Source organism: Streptopelia decaocto (genome assembly GCF_964273445.1).
Source record: "Streptopelia decaocto genome assembly, chromosome: 1".
In the NCBI taxonomy this organism is placed as follows: domain Eukaryota; kingdom Metazoa; phylum Chordata; class Aves; order Columbiformes; family Columbidae; genus Streptopelia; species Streptopelia decaocto.
Window position 1 is genome coordinate 32804874 of NC_138663.1, and position 17254 is coordinate 32822127.

Sequence of the window (17254 nt, forward strand, 5' to 3'; positions counted from 1 at the left end):
TTTATTTTTCAATGTTCACCACTGTTCAGTGCTCACTGTGCTTCACAGTTAGAACAAGGAGGATAAGAAAGGAAGTACTGTTTTCTAGTAAGATTTCTGGTGCTCTCCTTTCTCTCCCTTTGCATTTTACACTTTGTTTACTGCTTCAAAGCAGATTCAAGAAAATGTATAATAAATGATTGTACTTCACAGGGCTGTAATGAAAGTGTGAATGAAAATACATGATGTATCAAGCTATATTGAATTTGATATTGTATGCAGGGTAGAGAAACAAAGTTGTCTTCATACCAAATAATTATTAAATCATCCTTTTGACTTTGAAAAATGAAGTTCAAGTACTTTGACCTTGTAGCTGCTGAATATAGGGAAGAATTTTATTTGAAACAGTCTGTCCCAAGTACTATTTCATATTTTTACGAGAAGCAAGAGGCTCTTTTTAATTGCATTTTTGACTGATGTTTGTGTGATGGAGTTATTTATTTGTTTAAAGTTATTTGGACTCCGCAGCTAAGTTGGCATGTTTTATGTACAGTGTAGTTCTAGCATCATTGCATTGCCACTGCAATAAAGTCAAGTTGAGACAGCAAAGTATTAAATCACAGGTAAAGACCATCAGGATCTCAATCCTTTGACTGAAGTATGCTTTGGAATTACATATTTCTAGAAATTAATAGTGTTTTCTGTTTCGTGGATTTTTTTTTAATTTAGTAAGCTTAGCAAGAAACTGGTAAAATGATTTTAAAAAGGAAAAAAGCTTAGTATTAAGAAATTTCTGTTGGAGGCTGATGCTAACCAAGACCACAAATGAAGTCTCATATTTTTTTTGGGTGCAGTCATTTTCTGTCTATCTGAATACTCTGTTTAGCAACAAGAGAAAACCAGTTGAGTTTTGAAACCCATTCTCAATTCTGTGAAAAATAATTACATAATTGTAAGGGATGGCTTTGCCTTCTTAGTATTACTATAATTTAATATTTGTCTAAGCCCTATGTAGGACATAAGACAAGAAATAAAGGACTGAGGAGACTTTGCCCTCAAGAGCTACCTTTATTCAATTAGACATAATCCAGGCAGACATGTGAAGAGGAGAACACAGACAGTTGAACCTTATACAGACAGTTATACATGAGTGTTGCTAAAGGGTACATGCACTTTTTAGCTTTGGTTTTCATTCTGCAACAAACCCTGGCTGCCTCCCAGCCCCACTCTCCTTCCAGTGTGCAAAGTCTCCTCTGGTCTGAGGGATGCACCAAATATTCAGGGGATGGGTCAGGGAGAAAAGCACAAATGAGAGACAGAGTAGAAGACAGAGACTTGTGTCTGAAATGTAAATGTGAAAGTTATGACCACAAAAATATGTAAGACAATCTGAGAAAACAGATCATGGAGAAGGTTGCAGGACTACAACAGGACTTCATGGGTAGTGTGGCTGGCTTCTGGCTCAGGCTCTATTTTTGCCTCTTCTGCTGTGACACTTCAACATGTCCACCCTCCTTGGGGTGAAGAAAAGGGACCCTGAGTGCCTGTCATAGATGGCAACTGTGTGTACATCTCTACCAGCTTTTAGTCACTGTCTTTATAGTCAATGGAGACATCAAGGTACAGTTGGGGTGCTTTCAAACATCTACAGTAGGATGAGATGCAACAGGCCCTAGAGGAGAATAAATAGACCCAACATGATGAGCTGAGAGGAGCCATCCCTTAAGCCAGACTCAAAAGAAATGTTATGAGGGTTGCATGGTCTGAGCCCAGAGCTGCACCTTTGCAAGGGTCCTGCTCAGCTATTTCCACAGCTGGTCAAAGGGCCAAAGTATTATGGCATTTGTGTGCTGGTGTTTTATCAATGAGACTTCTTTAGAGCATGTCTGACTCTTGCAGGCAGGGTGAGCTCCACTTCTCCCATTGCTGCTTGGCCATGGTTGAAAAGAATTGAAGTTTCACTGGGTCTAAGCCAGACTATCAGAGACAATAACTATTTCAGGCCATTTGAGAGGCAGCACAGAGGTCTCTTTCCAGTCCTGGTTGTCAGGACATTTTATCCAATGTAAATACAAACACTGATTTTATTTATTTTTTTTAATATAGAGATTGCGTATTTTCTCACTGAAAAACAAGTGATTGAATTCAGTCCAATGTAGGTGAGCCTTAGTTCCTTTTAAAGGATATATCCTTGCTTACAGTAAGAAAGTAAGAATTCTACAAGTTAGTTATTTTTCTCCACAGTATGGAAGTGATTAAATCAGTCTTTTTCACAGTGTGTTTAATGATGCCTGTCCTGATAATTGAGGTGGCAAGATGCTAACATATGTATATTTCTGGCACTTGTAGCATTCACTGTTGTACATGGGCACCATGATAATTTTAGCCTTAGTTTCAGACTAGGTGCAAGACCACATATATTAAAGTTGGATATGTAACAATACTTTTATCATGCAATAGAAATTTTTACTCTTTTAACAAAAAAAAATCACATATTTGGTTCTCTTTCTCAAAGATGTAACGGAAAAGCTGTTAAATAAAGGAGTAAATATCAAAAGTGAAACTAGAATCCCACGTTCCAAATACTTCTATTTGTGCAAGTAAACAGTAACCGTGCATTAGCCTATATATTTTTTGTGTGTGTGTGTCATGTTCTTAGCGACTTTGCTAATGGGTAGGAGCCTGTGGTGGCTGTGTTATTAAACCTCCTGTGTTCACAGGAGATTAATGAGGAGATTAATTTTGTCATCTCTGTAATGTCTTTTGTGAGTGTTTAGAGATTTGCCCAGACCTCTGAAAGACCAGGGAGTATTTCAGCATCACTGTGGAGTTACATGCTGTAGCTACCTCTCTGAGCACTTTGCAAGTCCCATGGTGTAAATTCTTATAACTCTTATGACTTACTGCAACTTCTTATCTGACAGTACAATCAGATAAAATGTCTGAGTGATTTTAAAGCTACCTGAAAATACTATTTGATCCCAAAAGGAGAATTTATTCTTCAGTAACTGAAGAGACTCAGTAGCACCTGACTGGAATAAACAGAAGCCAGGAAGCACTTACATCTAAGATTGTTTGAGACAGCTCTTGTATGCGAATCTTTAAGCAAACTAGCAAAATAATCCCGTTAATACCAAATACTCTTGTAAATACGTAGAATAGAATTTTGTCCTTCTGGGTAGTTTGAAAGAAATGAAGGTCAAAGAGAGCTAGAAAATTAACAACATTCCTTATGACTAGTACTGGATCTCTGCTTACATAGGTATTAGGGTATCAGCAGACATATTTTTATTTTTTAAAAAAGAACCATTTTTCAAATGTATTTTTCATAATGTTTTTGCACATAAATTGCTTTAACATGTAACCGTAGATCAATCCTTGCTACTTTACTTGAAAATCAACATATTTAAGGGGTGGCCTGTCACTTCTTTTTCATTTTGTTTCTGCAGAATGTCTGGTCTTCTGTCTTTGATAGAGTTTCTAATAAGAGAACTAGAAAGTTAACAGTTTGAAGAAAATATGTATTTAGACTGTCTTGTGTTTTTTTTTTCTTCTAGTTTTTCATCATTCCCTGGGGAAAAAAAAATAGTTAATTTAGCTACTTTGTAATGTTAATTATGTTTTGTATATATCATTATTAAACAGTAACACAAAACCATTATTGGCAAAATGGAACAGACTCTGGTTGTTTTAACAAATACGCAAAGTGGGGACAGTTCTATTTATTTTCAATTTTACGCTGATGGAAAGCCTATTTTGACTAAAATCTAGTATGATGTGTGAGCACGTTCAAAAATACCACCCACAACATCAAGTGCATAGAAGAAGATATAATTTGCTTGAATAGTTGAAGTGAAAGATAGAGTAGATATACGGTCTCATCCACACAAAGTGGGTAAAGTTTGATTTTTAGAGGTTTTATTTTTTTTAGAAAATCTGTTTAACTTTGTAAACATAATTTGATTGTGGCTTTTAACTGGATTTACACTCAGTAATTTGATAGAATTAATTTACACTTATACAAACGAGAGGAGAATCCTGATTTACACTTCAAGCAGAATACGCAGGTATAGTAGTTTTCCCTTGAAAGAGATAAGCAAGAAATGATTTTGTGTTCATAGACAAATCAGGCTATAGAAAATAATTTATCGTTCCTGTCAGAGTAGACCTTCTCAGCCGTACATTTGATTCAAGAGTGGTATATAAATTTTTTTATTTCCTAACAAGCAGTAGCAAAACGTACTGATGTATAGTTTGTTCCCGAGGAAGTTACCAAACTTGGCATGAAAATATCCTTCTAAAAACCTCCCATTCAGCACAACAACTTCTGAAGAAGCAAGCACTTGAATATCAGGGTACTTTCCATCATACGTTTGCTGGCTTTTGAAACATCTGAAAACACAATAATAAAATATAAGTCAAAACCCATGAGACACATCTGTGTTAGTGAAGTTAATAAACAACTTTTGAATCACCTCTGACATTCAGGATTTCTGTATGTGAGGGGCTACTATCTTTTTTTATTCAGGTACTACCTGCCTTTTCAAGATGGGAAGCTAGCCATAGGGGCAGGTGACCAGTGACGACTTTTTCAAGAGGAGTCAGGATAGATGGGAATTCACCTTGAATAAAACTGACAGCAGATTCATCTCCATTACTGGAGTCCCCAGCCAGTACCATATGTCAAGGTTTTACAGGGAAGAACTGTACCCTGGACTACTTTTTTTCAGATATTATGGGGAGTGTTTCATTCCACTCAGAGTACATTGCTCTTCACTAGCAGATTTTAGATATGCCTGTCAAACAGCATTACAAAAGTTGGTAAGCATTTTGAGCACATGCTTGTACTCGGCTAATTGCTCAATGTTTGCTGAAGAACCCTACTGTGAGGGTTGGCTCTGGGGTCCTGCACCTCCCATGGCCTGCGGATCTCTGAAGGAGAAGGGGACAAGTTCAAGTGAGGTAACTTTAGGAGAAACCTTTCTATAGCAAGTAGTAGATTTTACTTCCTGCAAAGTCTTACACATAGGAAAGACTTTCCCCTCTTCTTTTGTCCTTTCTACATCCTTCTATGGATGATGGAAATGCTCTTTATTAGCACTGATGTAAAATATTCAAAAATAATCCTGAAAAATTAAGGTGAACTAGAAGAACTAGAAAGGAACAGCTCTTGATCTACATCTTCACTTTATTTGTACTTACTACAAATTCAAGTGACAGACTTGAGTACATTCCTAAATACCGTTTTGTCAATATATTGATAATATTTCTCATGGCATTATTTGCACTGTGGCCCTTCCTCCTGCTGGGTCAGACTCAGGTCTTTCTTACCTATCCTAGAATCGTTCCTCTTCTTGAATCTGCCTCCACAGTTGCTACTCTTGCATTTATGTCTGCACTGAATTTCACAGTCTCAAATGATTATTTTTTTTTCCCCTGAGAGTCATTGGTTTTGGGTGTATCAGATCTTACTCTTTTCTATTTAGAACACAGAACAGTAGCTTTCCTGAGCTCTGCTTTCATCCATCCCATCAGACATCTGTTTTATGTTAGCTTTCCTCTATGTTCTGTCTGTGACCACTATCAGTGGAGTGGGTTATTTCCTGGCTATCATGCACTGAGGGGGACAAGTTAGTGTGGTCCCAGAAACAGCCTGTTTGGCAGCTCAGGAATGAGCAGCTAGAAATGGAGTCAGCATCTCACAGAATGAAGTTGTCCCTGTCCCTCTCCTGGCAAGGAAATGAGGCTTTGAGGAACCAGTGCACGGATTCTCATCTTCATCCCATCTGCCTCTTCACATTTTTGTTTTCTGTGGACAAGGCAAGGAGAATAGAAATGTACTGTATTTATAGATCAGGGAATAAAATTATACATTTGAAATCCACTGCTTTTATGTTGAAGGGAAACACCTTTTAAGTTTGAAGGAAGTGTATATAGTGTTTATGTAAAAGGGTGATGAGGGGGGAAAAGTACAGCATTGTAAAGTGTAATTAAAACCCAGAAGTCTCTGTTGGAATATTTTCAAGATCCAGTTGGATGTATAAATTCACCTTGAAAACCCCTTGTCACCGCTGCCAGAACCCACTATAAAGTACAGTTTATTTCTTCAACTCTTCCAATTCCTTTGGAAATAAGAAAATGATAAGTGAAATCCTTTTCCCTGAGAAAAGGTGGGGGTACTTTGTCCCTTCTTGCACATTATATACCCTACCTTTTTAATGAGCTGTCTGGTTTATATTGCAGCATTTTCGTAATTTTATGTGGTGGATTTTGTCAAATACAACATGCAAAATACAGTATTTTTAAGTACATTTCATCCTTTGCACTGTTTGCACATGGTTAAATCTCACTTAGATGCGTTATATTTGTCTTGGGCATTATAGATTCAATTCCAGGATTTGCTTCAGCTGCTGTAACTTGGTGTATTTGTGCTGACCTGAATCCTATTGTGCCAATTTATACCAGCTGAGGGACTGGCCCTATTTTAGCTCTCTGACTCAGTTCCTCATTTGCTGAAAAGGAACAACTGTAGTTCTTTTCTTTCACTACTTGTCTGATTGTCTGCTTGGCCCCTAAGGTGCTCAGAGAAGGATGCTGTCTGACTCGGTACCGCTTCTAGCATAATCAGGCACCAGTCCCAGCTGGAGCCTCTTAGCTTTGAGATGACTACACATAAAATGAATTAGCTGGAAAAGCTTCTCATTTGTCACAGTCATTCCCTTTTACCCTGACAATGGGTATGTGCTATACATGTGACACTGAGGCCCTTCTTTTGCAGTGTAGATATTTGCCTGACATAATGAAACAGTTCTGCAAAAGCAGACCTGGGATTTTCATGCACTGTCCCCTGAAGCCACCATATCCAGGCCAAATGCACCCCAAAAAGTGGAATTCTAGGAACAAGAAAAGCCAGAAATTGTTTGCAAGTCTTTCACAGGACTACTTCCATCTTTAGTTGCAAGGAAAGTATTTTCACAGATTCTGCTATAATCACTGTGTGATAGGTTTTGTTGTTGTGGGATTTATGACTGATGAGTGTTGCATTACTTAAGATTATATTGCAGTGATAGATGTTGATATAACAATAATGTTGACATTCAGATAATTCTGCTCTCTTTGGGTTTGAGATGCTCTGGAACGTTTTATTTGCTTGTAGAAATCTGCTTTGTAATGAGCAGGTTTTTATCTAAAAATGAAAAATCTGAGATGAGATTGAACTGGTTCAGCTGTGTAAGTGATAGAATTGCATGCAATTTGTAAATGGAACCATGTGAGTTTAAATAAAAAAAAAAAAAAAGAAAAAAAGAAGGATAAACCTCAGTTTTCCATAAATAGATAGACCCTTGCCTTTAGACAAGTCTTATGCCTATCCATATTTTACGTTTAGCTACATGACATACTGAATTTGCAGGATTTAGTAACAAGTCGTTCCTGAGCATACAGATCCACCTAGCAACAATACTGGGTTCAAGTAAGGAGAAGAAGCAAAACTAGCTTGGTTGCTCTTCATCAAACCTTAGAGGGGAACAGAAACAAGAATATGCCTAGTATTGTTGGTCTAACTGCATTATTTCTGCAAACTGGATTGAATGACAGTTGTTTATACTTCCTTTGAAAGTTTGAAGGCTGTTATATGAGACATTAACAAAAAGACATGCTTACTTTTATTGCCTTTGAGTTCTTCTAACATTCTGTAAAGCTGCTGAATTTCTTTGTATAACAAAAGGGACATATGTAGTTAATCACTGAATGTCTTGAGATACTGGGTACATTAAATATTTTTGCACCTGTTAGAATCAGACTTTATTGAACTCATCAATGAGTAATTCATTCTCATATGTACAGAGCAGGGGAATTATTCCTTAGTACTTTTAGTGATTTCAAATTACAGTTGCAATGCTTTCTGATTTTGATCTAACATTTAATTACTCAGCTGTAGTGTGTTTGGAGTCGTGTCTCTGTGGATCACAGGTGTTGTACAAGTGTGGTCTTAAGTCAACAAGGCTTCTAGTCTCCTATGGGTCAAAACCAAAAAGATTCTCTTTTCTGGAATCTGACCATGTTTGCCTGCCCATGCTGTAGTGCTCATTAGGGAGAGGAGATTCCCCAGCATAACACTTACCATATCTCACAGACAGATTGGGGACCAGCACTGTGTGACACAGTGTGGATCTGTGTTTCCCACTGGATCAGTGAAGCAACTAAACCAACATGCCTAGGGAGTCTCCCAAACAGTCTCAGTAGTGTGCTGCAGCTGACTTTGGACTGTACTATTTACCAGCTGGTCCCCAAATAATTAACCTCTTCTCTGTCTCTTCCTAGTACCTAAATAGTATTTGCAACATAATTTTTCATTAAGATTCCTTAGAGCCCTGCATGAGCCAACAGGTGTTGTAGGTGCGTTAACACATTGTCACTCTTGTGGAACTGGTACAGAGACAAAAACTATATTAATCAAACTGGGAAAGAACTACAATTTTCACCTCCCTCCCCCAACACTTGTTTGATTGCTACAGTAGCTGGTAATGCTGATCTTGTCTTGATACCACTGATGCCAGAGAGACACAGCCTCAGGTAGTATATGATGAGCACAGCTGCCTTCATTTCCCACTTCGTCAGCAGCGAGGGCAGCTGCTGGCATGGTGAGAACTATCCATTATCAACCAATACAAGATGGAGCTGTCAGGGTCTCCAAGCTTGGTTACACCAGACACCAAAACCATTTGTCCCTGGATGAAGATAAGTGAATTAAAGAGCCACTTTCCAGGCTGGCTCTGAGCAACGCAGTCCGTGTTGCTGGGGGTGGTTTGGAGCACTTGTGAGGGCTGTAAGGGAGAGAGGGGCCTGAGCCCCACAGCTGCAGCTCTGTGCTGGCAAACTCCAGCTCCAAGCAGCCACTTGCAAACAGTTCCCTGTCTCTGAAGAAAGAGCATGGTGGTCACTGGCTGCTCCTGCCCTGCAGGGTAGGACAGCAGTTGGGAGAAGCAGCTGAAACTGCCTCAGTCCCCTGAAATCCTCTCCCAGTAGCCAACAATGCTCTGTGGTGCACCTCTGGCACAGGGGTAGGCTCAGAGCAAAGGCAGATGCTGGCGGTGGAGCCCCACTCCCAGGATGAAGTACTCATGTGGTTTCAGTGACCCAAACCTGGCAGAGCTGCTTCTCTGCTGTGTCCAGCCAGATTTGGCTTGCACCTTCAAGTAGCCTTTGTTCTGTCTTGGCCAACTCTGTTTTAATCTTTTCTTTAACAACCACAGAAGCCTATGGAGTGCTGTGTTTCTCAGTGCATTCATGGCTTGCACCCCCACCAGCATTGATTATGTGACACAATAATCAGAAGACTGAACTGTAGCTGTTCTGGCTGGTACTGGTCATTTTTGTGTTGTGATTTTATTTCATTTTTCAAGAGACACATTCTGGCTCTTTCTCACATACAAAACCAGCTTTGATTTCCCTCCATCAGTTCTCTCTGAGCTCTGCTATGATGTTGTTTCCCACATCAGGTACCACATGAGGAATTAAACGATGGAAATTTGTGGCTAGGTAATCCATTTTATCGCCTGTAGATGAAAATGAGAAAATGGCGTACATCTCTTTCTAATGTATCTTGCTATGGATTTAAGGATTTAATCCTATAATCCTTCTTGGATGGCTCTTTGCTTTTAGTTTCTCTCAGGTGGTCTTTGGGCTTGACGATATACAATGTGCAGCACACATTAGATTTATAATGAAATTTCATTCCACTTCAGAGCTGTGTGCCTAAAGTGGAGAAACAAATAATCCTCAAGAGCAGCAGTGATTCCAGGTACAGCACGCGATCTTTTGAGGAGTAGGTGGCAGAAAAGAAGTGATTAAGTGATCTGCTTTGTCAGGCAGCCGGAGTTAGAGGATTCAAAAGGGACTGCTGTCCCATCTTGAGTCAGAAGGTGTAGTTTTTGATGGCTCTGTTTTGGTCTGGTTTCTGCAGATTGTGTGTTGCTCAGACTCTCCAGACTGAGCCCCGTAGCATTTCTGAAGGCAGCTGCTTGGTGCTGCACCAGCCACCTGCGGCTGCCACCTCCCCAGCGAGAGCTGCAGCGTATCCTCTTGGCTGCGAGTTGGCACTTTTGTCCTGACCTTAAGTTGCGAAGCAACAGCTACATCTTCTTGAATGAATGTTAAATACCCTTGGGAATGTTTCTGGCATCTGGGCCAAACAATTACTGCACTAATTTAAATTATATAAAGTCCTACTATTCCTCAAGGTCAGGCTGCAAAGATTTGCATATCTGGACAAAGGGTTCCAAATAGAGGGAATGAGAGAAAAAAAAAGCATCATGTAAACAAGCCTAACATCAGAAATGAGCAGATGATGATTTAAGCAAGACAAATACAGCAAAACATAAAAAATTGTGTAAGAAATGGTGTTAAAAATGAGACAACATTACTGAGGCTGCACACTCATGCATTCAGAAATTTGGAAATGCCAGAATTAAGGTTGCTGATCCAAACTTTTCACCCCTATTGTGCATATGCATTGTGATACAATCTTTAATTTTCTATTCACATCCCATTTTTCCACAGGACCTCCGTCTCATTTGCTGCACTGAATGAATGGTGTTCACTTAATGAGAAGCTATTCAATATTTTGGTTTACCCTTTCTGTGCAGCATGTGCCCCCAGGCTTTACTTACTGCATACTATTGAAACCTTGATATGAAGATGAAATAATTCATTTCCTCGTGGGCTTTTTTGTGACACTCATCGCTGTACTTCCTAAGGGCTTTTCAAGCACCAATGTATTTATCTTCACAATAGCCTTCACAATAGGAGTATTATTGTCCATTATTGTCCACATTTTATAGTGAGGCACAAAGAAATTAAAGTCAAAGTGTCCCCAATTTGGGATGTCTGAGGACATTGTTATGAAAATGTATATTATTACCCATCTTTTACCTGAGCAGTTACCTAATTGTGGGAGGGGAGGCGCTAGCATATTATTTCATTAGGAACAGACAGAGCCACATATTTACTTGATTTAATCTTCTGTGTTATTATACCGACAGCCCTAATTGCCTTGTAGAATTCAAACAGTTGTAAAAACAATTTCTTTATTGTTTTGAGTGATGGCTATAACTGTGTCTTATATTTGACTCTGTAAAATAGACTGATTACTTTTTATGCTGATCTTAAAGGAGTACAGGGCAGTCCTATCTAGGTAGTGCTACGCACTACAGGAATCTGACTATCCCTCCAGATATTTTGTCTGTCCTTCCTCTTCTCCCCAGTGGTGGTATGTTCAGGATCAGTTCTCATTGATTTCAATACCAGCCATGGGTGCTTGTCACTCAAACAAATCTAAGCTTAGGTAGGATGTTGATGTAATCACACAGAAAAAATAAGTAAATAAAAAAGTAAGTAAATAAATAAATAAATAAATAGCCAAACAATTTTTAATTGCTTGGTAACAGTTTAGTTTTAGAAATTCACTGAGTATCTCATAGACATGTCATGGCAGAATTGGCCAAATTCAATTCCTTCTGGCAGCAGTGACCCTCATAACAAGAGTTAAGTGTTTTCACATCTGCTGCTGTCTCTTGCATTTTCACCCTTCTTCCCACACACCTTCCAGCTTGTGCAGCAGATGCAGAGTGCAGGAGATCTACAGGGCTCTCTGTCACTCTGTATTCCCACCTCACAATCACAAGTTAGAGCCTCTGTAATGAAAAAGGGTCGTGTCCTCTGGAACTGTGTGATCACGTAACTAAGTAAGGATTGTACCATGCATATACACACAGTACAGATAACCTTAACCTGACATCCCTTAGTTCATGATTCTTCACCACTGAAACCTCCAGACAGTTTCTTTAGTGCAGAACTTTATGTGTGTGTAATTCCTTTAGGTTTTACAAGAAGATAGAAACCTCAAAATCAAAAAGTCTGCTATACAAATCTGATGGTACTGGAACCATTAGCTCCCCTGCACAAATTTTTGCAATGTGAGCTACCTGCTAACAGCAGCATGTGTTTTTTCTTCCTGTGAGCCACTTCAGAAGGAGGATTGTGCTTTGCCTCTGGCCTTCATATCTGCTTGTTACAGCAGAGGGTGGTGATAACTGAAGTCATGGCCACAAGTCCTCCAGAGCCAGAGCCCCTGACACTTTCCAACCATTTCCCCAAACTTAACATTTTCCTTCCTGTCACTTCCAAACCCCCTCTCCTTATCTCCCTCTCTGCCCCCATCCTGGGTCCTCTTCATCCCTGCTTCTGTGACATATCCCATCACTTTTATCCAATTTCAATTTTCAGTCTTTGAGTCTTTCATTTCTAGTCTTCACATCCAGTGACTCCTAATAATCAACCCTGAGCCTTCTCAGAATCAAAATCAAAATCTCTTCTCCCTTCTCTCTCTCCCCAGGTCATTCCCTTTTCCTTAGCCAGCCAGTCTCACCCTCCTGCTCCCATCCCGACCACCCTTTCTAACTCTGCACCCCCTTGCCTGTCTCAAGTCTCTCGCCTCCTCCCACTCCCTTTGTGTAACCTATTCCAATTTTCCTGTCACAGCATGGCTCAGGTGAACACAGCCTTCATTTAACCCTGTGGCTGCAGACAGGTATGCCAAGCCTTCTGCTTGGCCTCTTAGAGAGGGCTGGTGGTGAGGAAGGAGGACAGGACCTGGGCCATTGTGTCCCTGCTAGACTCAGACCTGGAGCTGGAGGCTCTCCTGCCCTCATCTTCACTCAGGTCCAGGTGCCTGGCTCTGTCTGCATGCAGAGTACTTGGATTAGGAATTAGGGGAAATCTGGCTCTATATCCCTCAGATGCTGTGTGGGACCTGCTCAGTCCCCCTTGGAGAGCAGCTTAGAGTCCTGCCACAGGCAGCAATGGGGGTGGGAGGAAAGTAGACATGGAGGATGCTCTGTCTCTTCTCTGACAGTGGCAGTTTCATAGTCTGATGATCTCTCGGAGCTGAGAGACACTTGGGCACGCTGAGTGATGCATAGTTTGTGAAGATACTTTTTTCTGAACCTTTAGCTAAATTCTTGCAAGCATGAAAATTATTGACTTTTCAAAGGCACCTTAAACTTTTCCAGTTTGGGGCAGATATTCACAGGGAAGCAAAAGGCACATCTGTGACACAAAGTTAGTCCCTTGCTAAACTGTATGTCTCTACTTCAAAGCATTAGGTATTTCCACAAAGCAAAGCAGCTTACTTTCTCTTTAGTCTCGCTCTCAGAAGTGTTTGAATGGTGGTAGCTGAAAATGTCAAAACCCTGAAACAGAAACGTAGAACTAAACAGAGAAAAAACAGCCTGAGGCAGACACCTGGCATGGGCTGTGTTCAACCCAAGCAGTTAAATTTGGAAAAGTTATAAACAAATGAAATTAGTATTGTGTATACAGACACAGTGCTGTGATTCTTGTCTGTCCTATATGGCACCTAGTGCAGTGGTAATTGGGTGCCCTTTTGGTATGGGTTGCATTAATTCCTCTAGTGACATTTCAATAGTAAAATAAACCCCCAAAAGTTCTCTTCTTGTGGTGTGGTTTGTTGCATTTCTTTCTTTTGCACTTATAAACTATACCTAAGGACTGAGAAGGGGGAAAATCACCCGTGTTTCCCGTAGCGTTTTTTTGCTCTTTCACTCAGCAGTTGGGAGGAGTCCAGAAGGAACAACAGCCTCTGGTGTCTTCACCTGCTGAATCTCAGGTCTACAGAGGTGAGGCTCTTCCCAGCTCTCCAGGGCTCTGGCTCCATTTTTAGCCTTCACTCAGACAGTGGCTCCAACTTGACCCAACTGTGTTAATTTACAGGCAAAATGCCTAGTTTATACTGGTGATGCTCAGAGTTTCAGCAGAGTTGTTAGAGTGATGTATCTAATAATTCCATCTAATAATTTCTCAACCTCATTTTCATATTCATTTTTATAGCAGTAATACTCTTGCGTTTCCTTTACATAGCACTTGCAAGAAAAAGCAACTTTTGATACTGAAAATATCTGAAAAAATGAAATTTTCATGCGCTGTACAGAGCTGGTCAGTAGATTTCCACAGTGTGTCCCAATGCAAATATGAACAGTTATGATGTTTCTTCTGCAAGGAGTGCCTCAGTGAGTATTGCTGAAGGGACTACCTGCCAGGACAACATTATCCATCACATGCAATTATTTATTCTATCAATTACCAGTATTCTTAGTTTATAAGACACAAATTGCCATTGGAAATGCAGAAAAGTAGTAAGTCTTAAAAGATAATAGTTAAACTACAGATTCCCTTAAGGATGGGGTAACCATGTCTGTATAGGCACACAGAACCGCACTGACATACAAGCTAGATGGGCCTCCAGCTTGTAAAAGAAAATAAAATGAGATTATTAATGTATTTTATGGGGAAAATACAGATTTGCAAAACATTAAATTCAGAATGAGAACATGAAGCCAGTTTTCCTTCATGTTCTAGTTCTAAAAGGTAACACCTTCTGGTAGAAATCCTTGTGCAGAATCATAGTCATAAAACGAGAAATTAAGAGATCATGTATGTGATTGGTAATTGACTTTACATGACAGAAATCAGAAAAGCTTTTGGTGTTGTTTGCAGTGAAGTAGAATATTGTCATTGGTGACAATTAAGTAACAGAGCCTTGAATAACTCTCTCCTGTAAATAGCTGTTCCTGTTCAAGAAACCTTGATGAGACTTTGCTTATCTTTATTAACATAAGAATTTCCACGTATCTAGCAGGGATTCATAGAAAACAATTAAGTCTTTAGAATTAGGTGTGAGACAGTATGTACTGGACCTGTATATCTTTGTCAAGAACGAAATACTAGTGTTTGCTTCTTAAGTGGTTGCTACAAAATATACAAGAATGACATGAGTGATATCCTTGTACTTTGACTCAGCATTTAAAGCGAGAAGTTTGGCAGCTGACTGCAGGAAGACTCAGAGGAGAAGTTGGGAAATGTAGATAAAATGAGAGGGGGGAAAAGTAATGAACACTTTTGGAAGGAGCAGTTAATTCCTACCTATTTCATTAAATTGTTATTTTGAGTTTCTTATGAAAGCTTTGGTCAATACTTTGATAAGTCTTTAGGTTGATTAAGATTACAAGAAGACAGGGAAATATTACTATGAGCTTTGTGTCCTCAAGCCTCATGGATCCCCCACGCTGTGGTACTACAGGAGCTTTTAATCTTTCACAACACTCATCTAAACCATCATTAAAAGAATTTCTGTTCTGATCGGTGTTTTTTGTCACCCAGATGAAGAGAGTCTGACTTTTGTGAATATCTATGATTTGCAGTGGAAAGACCATGAGAAGGAGCTGTCGCAACCTTTCAGCATCTGCACGGTCTAGCAGGGGCTTTGCCAAAGTCCATTAACAAATGTTATTTTATTAGTAACTCAGATTTTGAATTTGTGCTTGTAGAAGCCAGTGAAATTGATTTTAGGCCAGAGTAGAACACTTGGCCAACCTCTGCTGTCAGGCATGCTGACACAGACCAATAGCCCAGTAGTCTTTAATTCCTAAATAGTACATTGCTGTAATAATAACCTGTGGTGTGGTTCTAAATTGCTTTCCTGCATTTTACCTCTCCATCTCTGATTACAGATTCTTTGAAACTGCAGTAATACTTGTTATAATCTGGTTTGCTCATACTTCTTTCATACTTGAATGCTTTGCAGCCGTGCTTTTTACATGCAAACTGGATAAACCTCAGTAAAAATGTACTGAGTCAGAGGAGTCATGAAAGCAGTAGTCTCTGTTTTCTCTTAAAAACATGGCAGCAAGAATATTGCTCTCTGGGCTCTAAGTGAATTTATATATTTAACAGCAGAAGTGCCCAGCCAATAGTCATCACATGGTAGATACTGCTACTACTGCTCCAGGCCAACACACCCCTAAATATATTTTGTGATGCATTTCTCATACCTAAACTGCTACATTTAAGTCTGTGGGTTTTATCTATTCATTATTTTACTAAATGTAGATTGCCTAGGACCCTCCGATGTATAATTATATGTTTGAATGAGCACAGCAACTTCACTAGCAGACATTTGTTCTGTAGACATGCTAGGAGAATTATAATTGATGCCTTTTTTATCACTGAATGAAAAAAAAGATAAAAGTGCTGCTATAAACTGGAAGTTGAAATAAATTATGTAAAATACATAATTCGCATAATGACTGTCCCTTTATAAATGTTCGTATTAAGTAACCATATCATTTGGGATAATTCCTCCTTGAGGAATGCTGTGAAAGAACAGCTCATTCATTATCTTGACTTGATGAATTGCTCTAAAACATCTCCTCTGATGAGAAAATTGATTTAGTATTTCTTTAAACAATTGACAATAATGCTTGAATTCTCTATTTTCCTGTCCAGAAAGTTTCAGTAATGATCTGCATTATATAGCTTTCACTATTTAAACTGGAACTCCCCCAAAAACACACACATATCTACCCCTCCTCTATATACATATACATATGCAGAACTTTGCTTTAAAACCCCACCTGGTCTATTAATCACACTGAGAGAGTAATCACTCAGCAACTGTAATTTGGCTCCCTTGATTCATTGATGCCAGTAATTAAGAGTTTTGGAGTCATGCTTGGAAGCTTGGAAGCCATGCATTTATCTACAAGCAGCACATTGCATCTGCTTACTGCCCTCCTAACAGCCTCTCTGACAGCAGGCAACATGTCATTTCACAAAACTTTTGTCAGGAAAGCTCTTAAAATTCAAAATACTGGATTAAGTCTACCACTTGTAGATGTTAAGGATAAAGTTATGGAAGAAAATACAGTGAAGGGAAAAGCAGGTAAGTACTATTGTTAGCTCAAAGATTACAGAGATGTAAGGTTATGCTCATAGGTGAAAGAGAGACAAATTTCTGAAACAGCAGGTAGCGGAAGAGAACACCTTCCCCACCAAATAGGGGCTCACAGAACACTTACAATTGACCCCAAAGAGAATTTTCTGTGTAAGGAAATTAGCAAGTTGTCTTCCAAAAGAAGCACTGGCAATGAGGAGGAAAAGGGATTTCTTGCAGATCAGAAGTAAAGACTGAATAAAAGGGTTGCAGGAGGACATCCTTCAGAAGGGTCTGTTACTTTGGATAAGCTTCTGCCAAGTGTTTTATATATGATTTCTTATCTACGCTGAATTTCCAAACCTTTTGAGGTTATCCACCCTGCCTCATCTGTCATTTTTTTTAAAATATAATTCAGCCTTTCCTTGAGATCAGCATAGTTGCTATATTTAGATTCAAATCTTACTAGGAGAGCACTTTAATTCA

General features: G+C 39.3%; 1 protein-coding gene across 2 annotated transcripts in view; it reads left to right on the plus strand.

Annotated features, from left to right (window-relative positions):
- TMEM117 (transmembrane protein 117) overlaps positions 1-17254 on the plus strand; it is a 242914-nt gene that overhangs the window by 167828 nt on the left and 57832 nt on the right. The window lies entirely within an intron of this gene.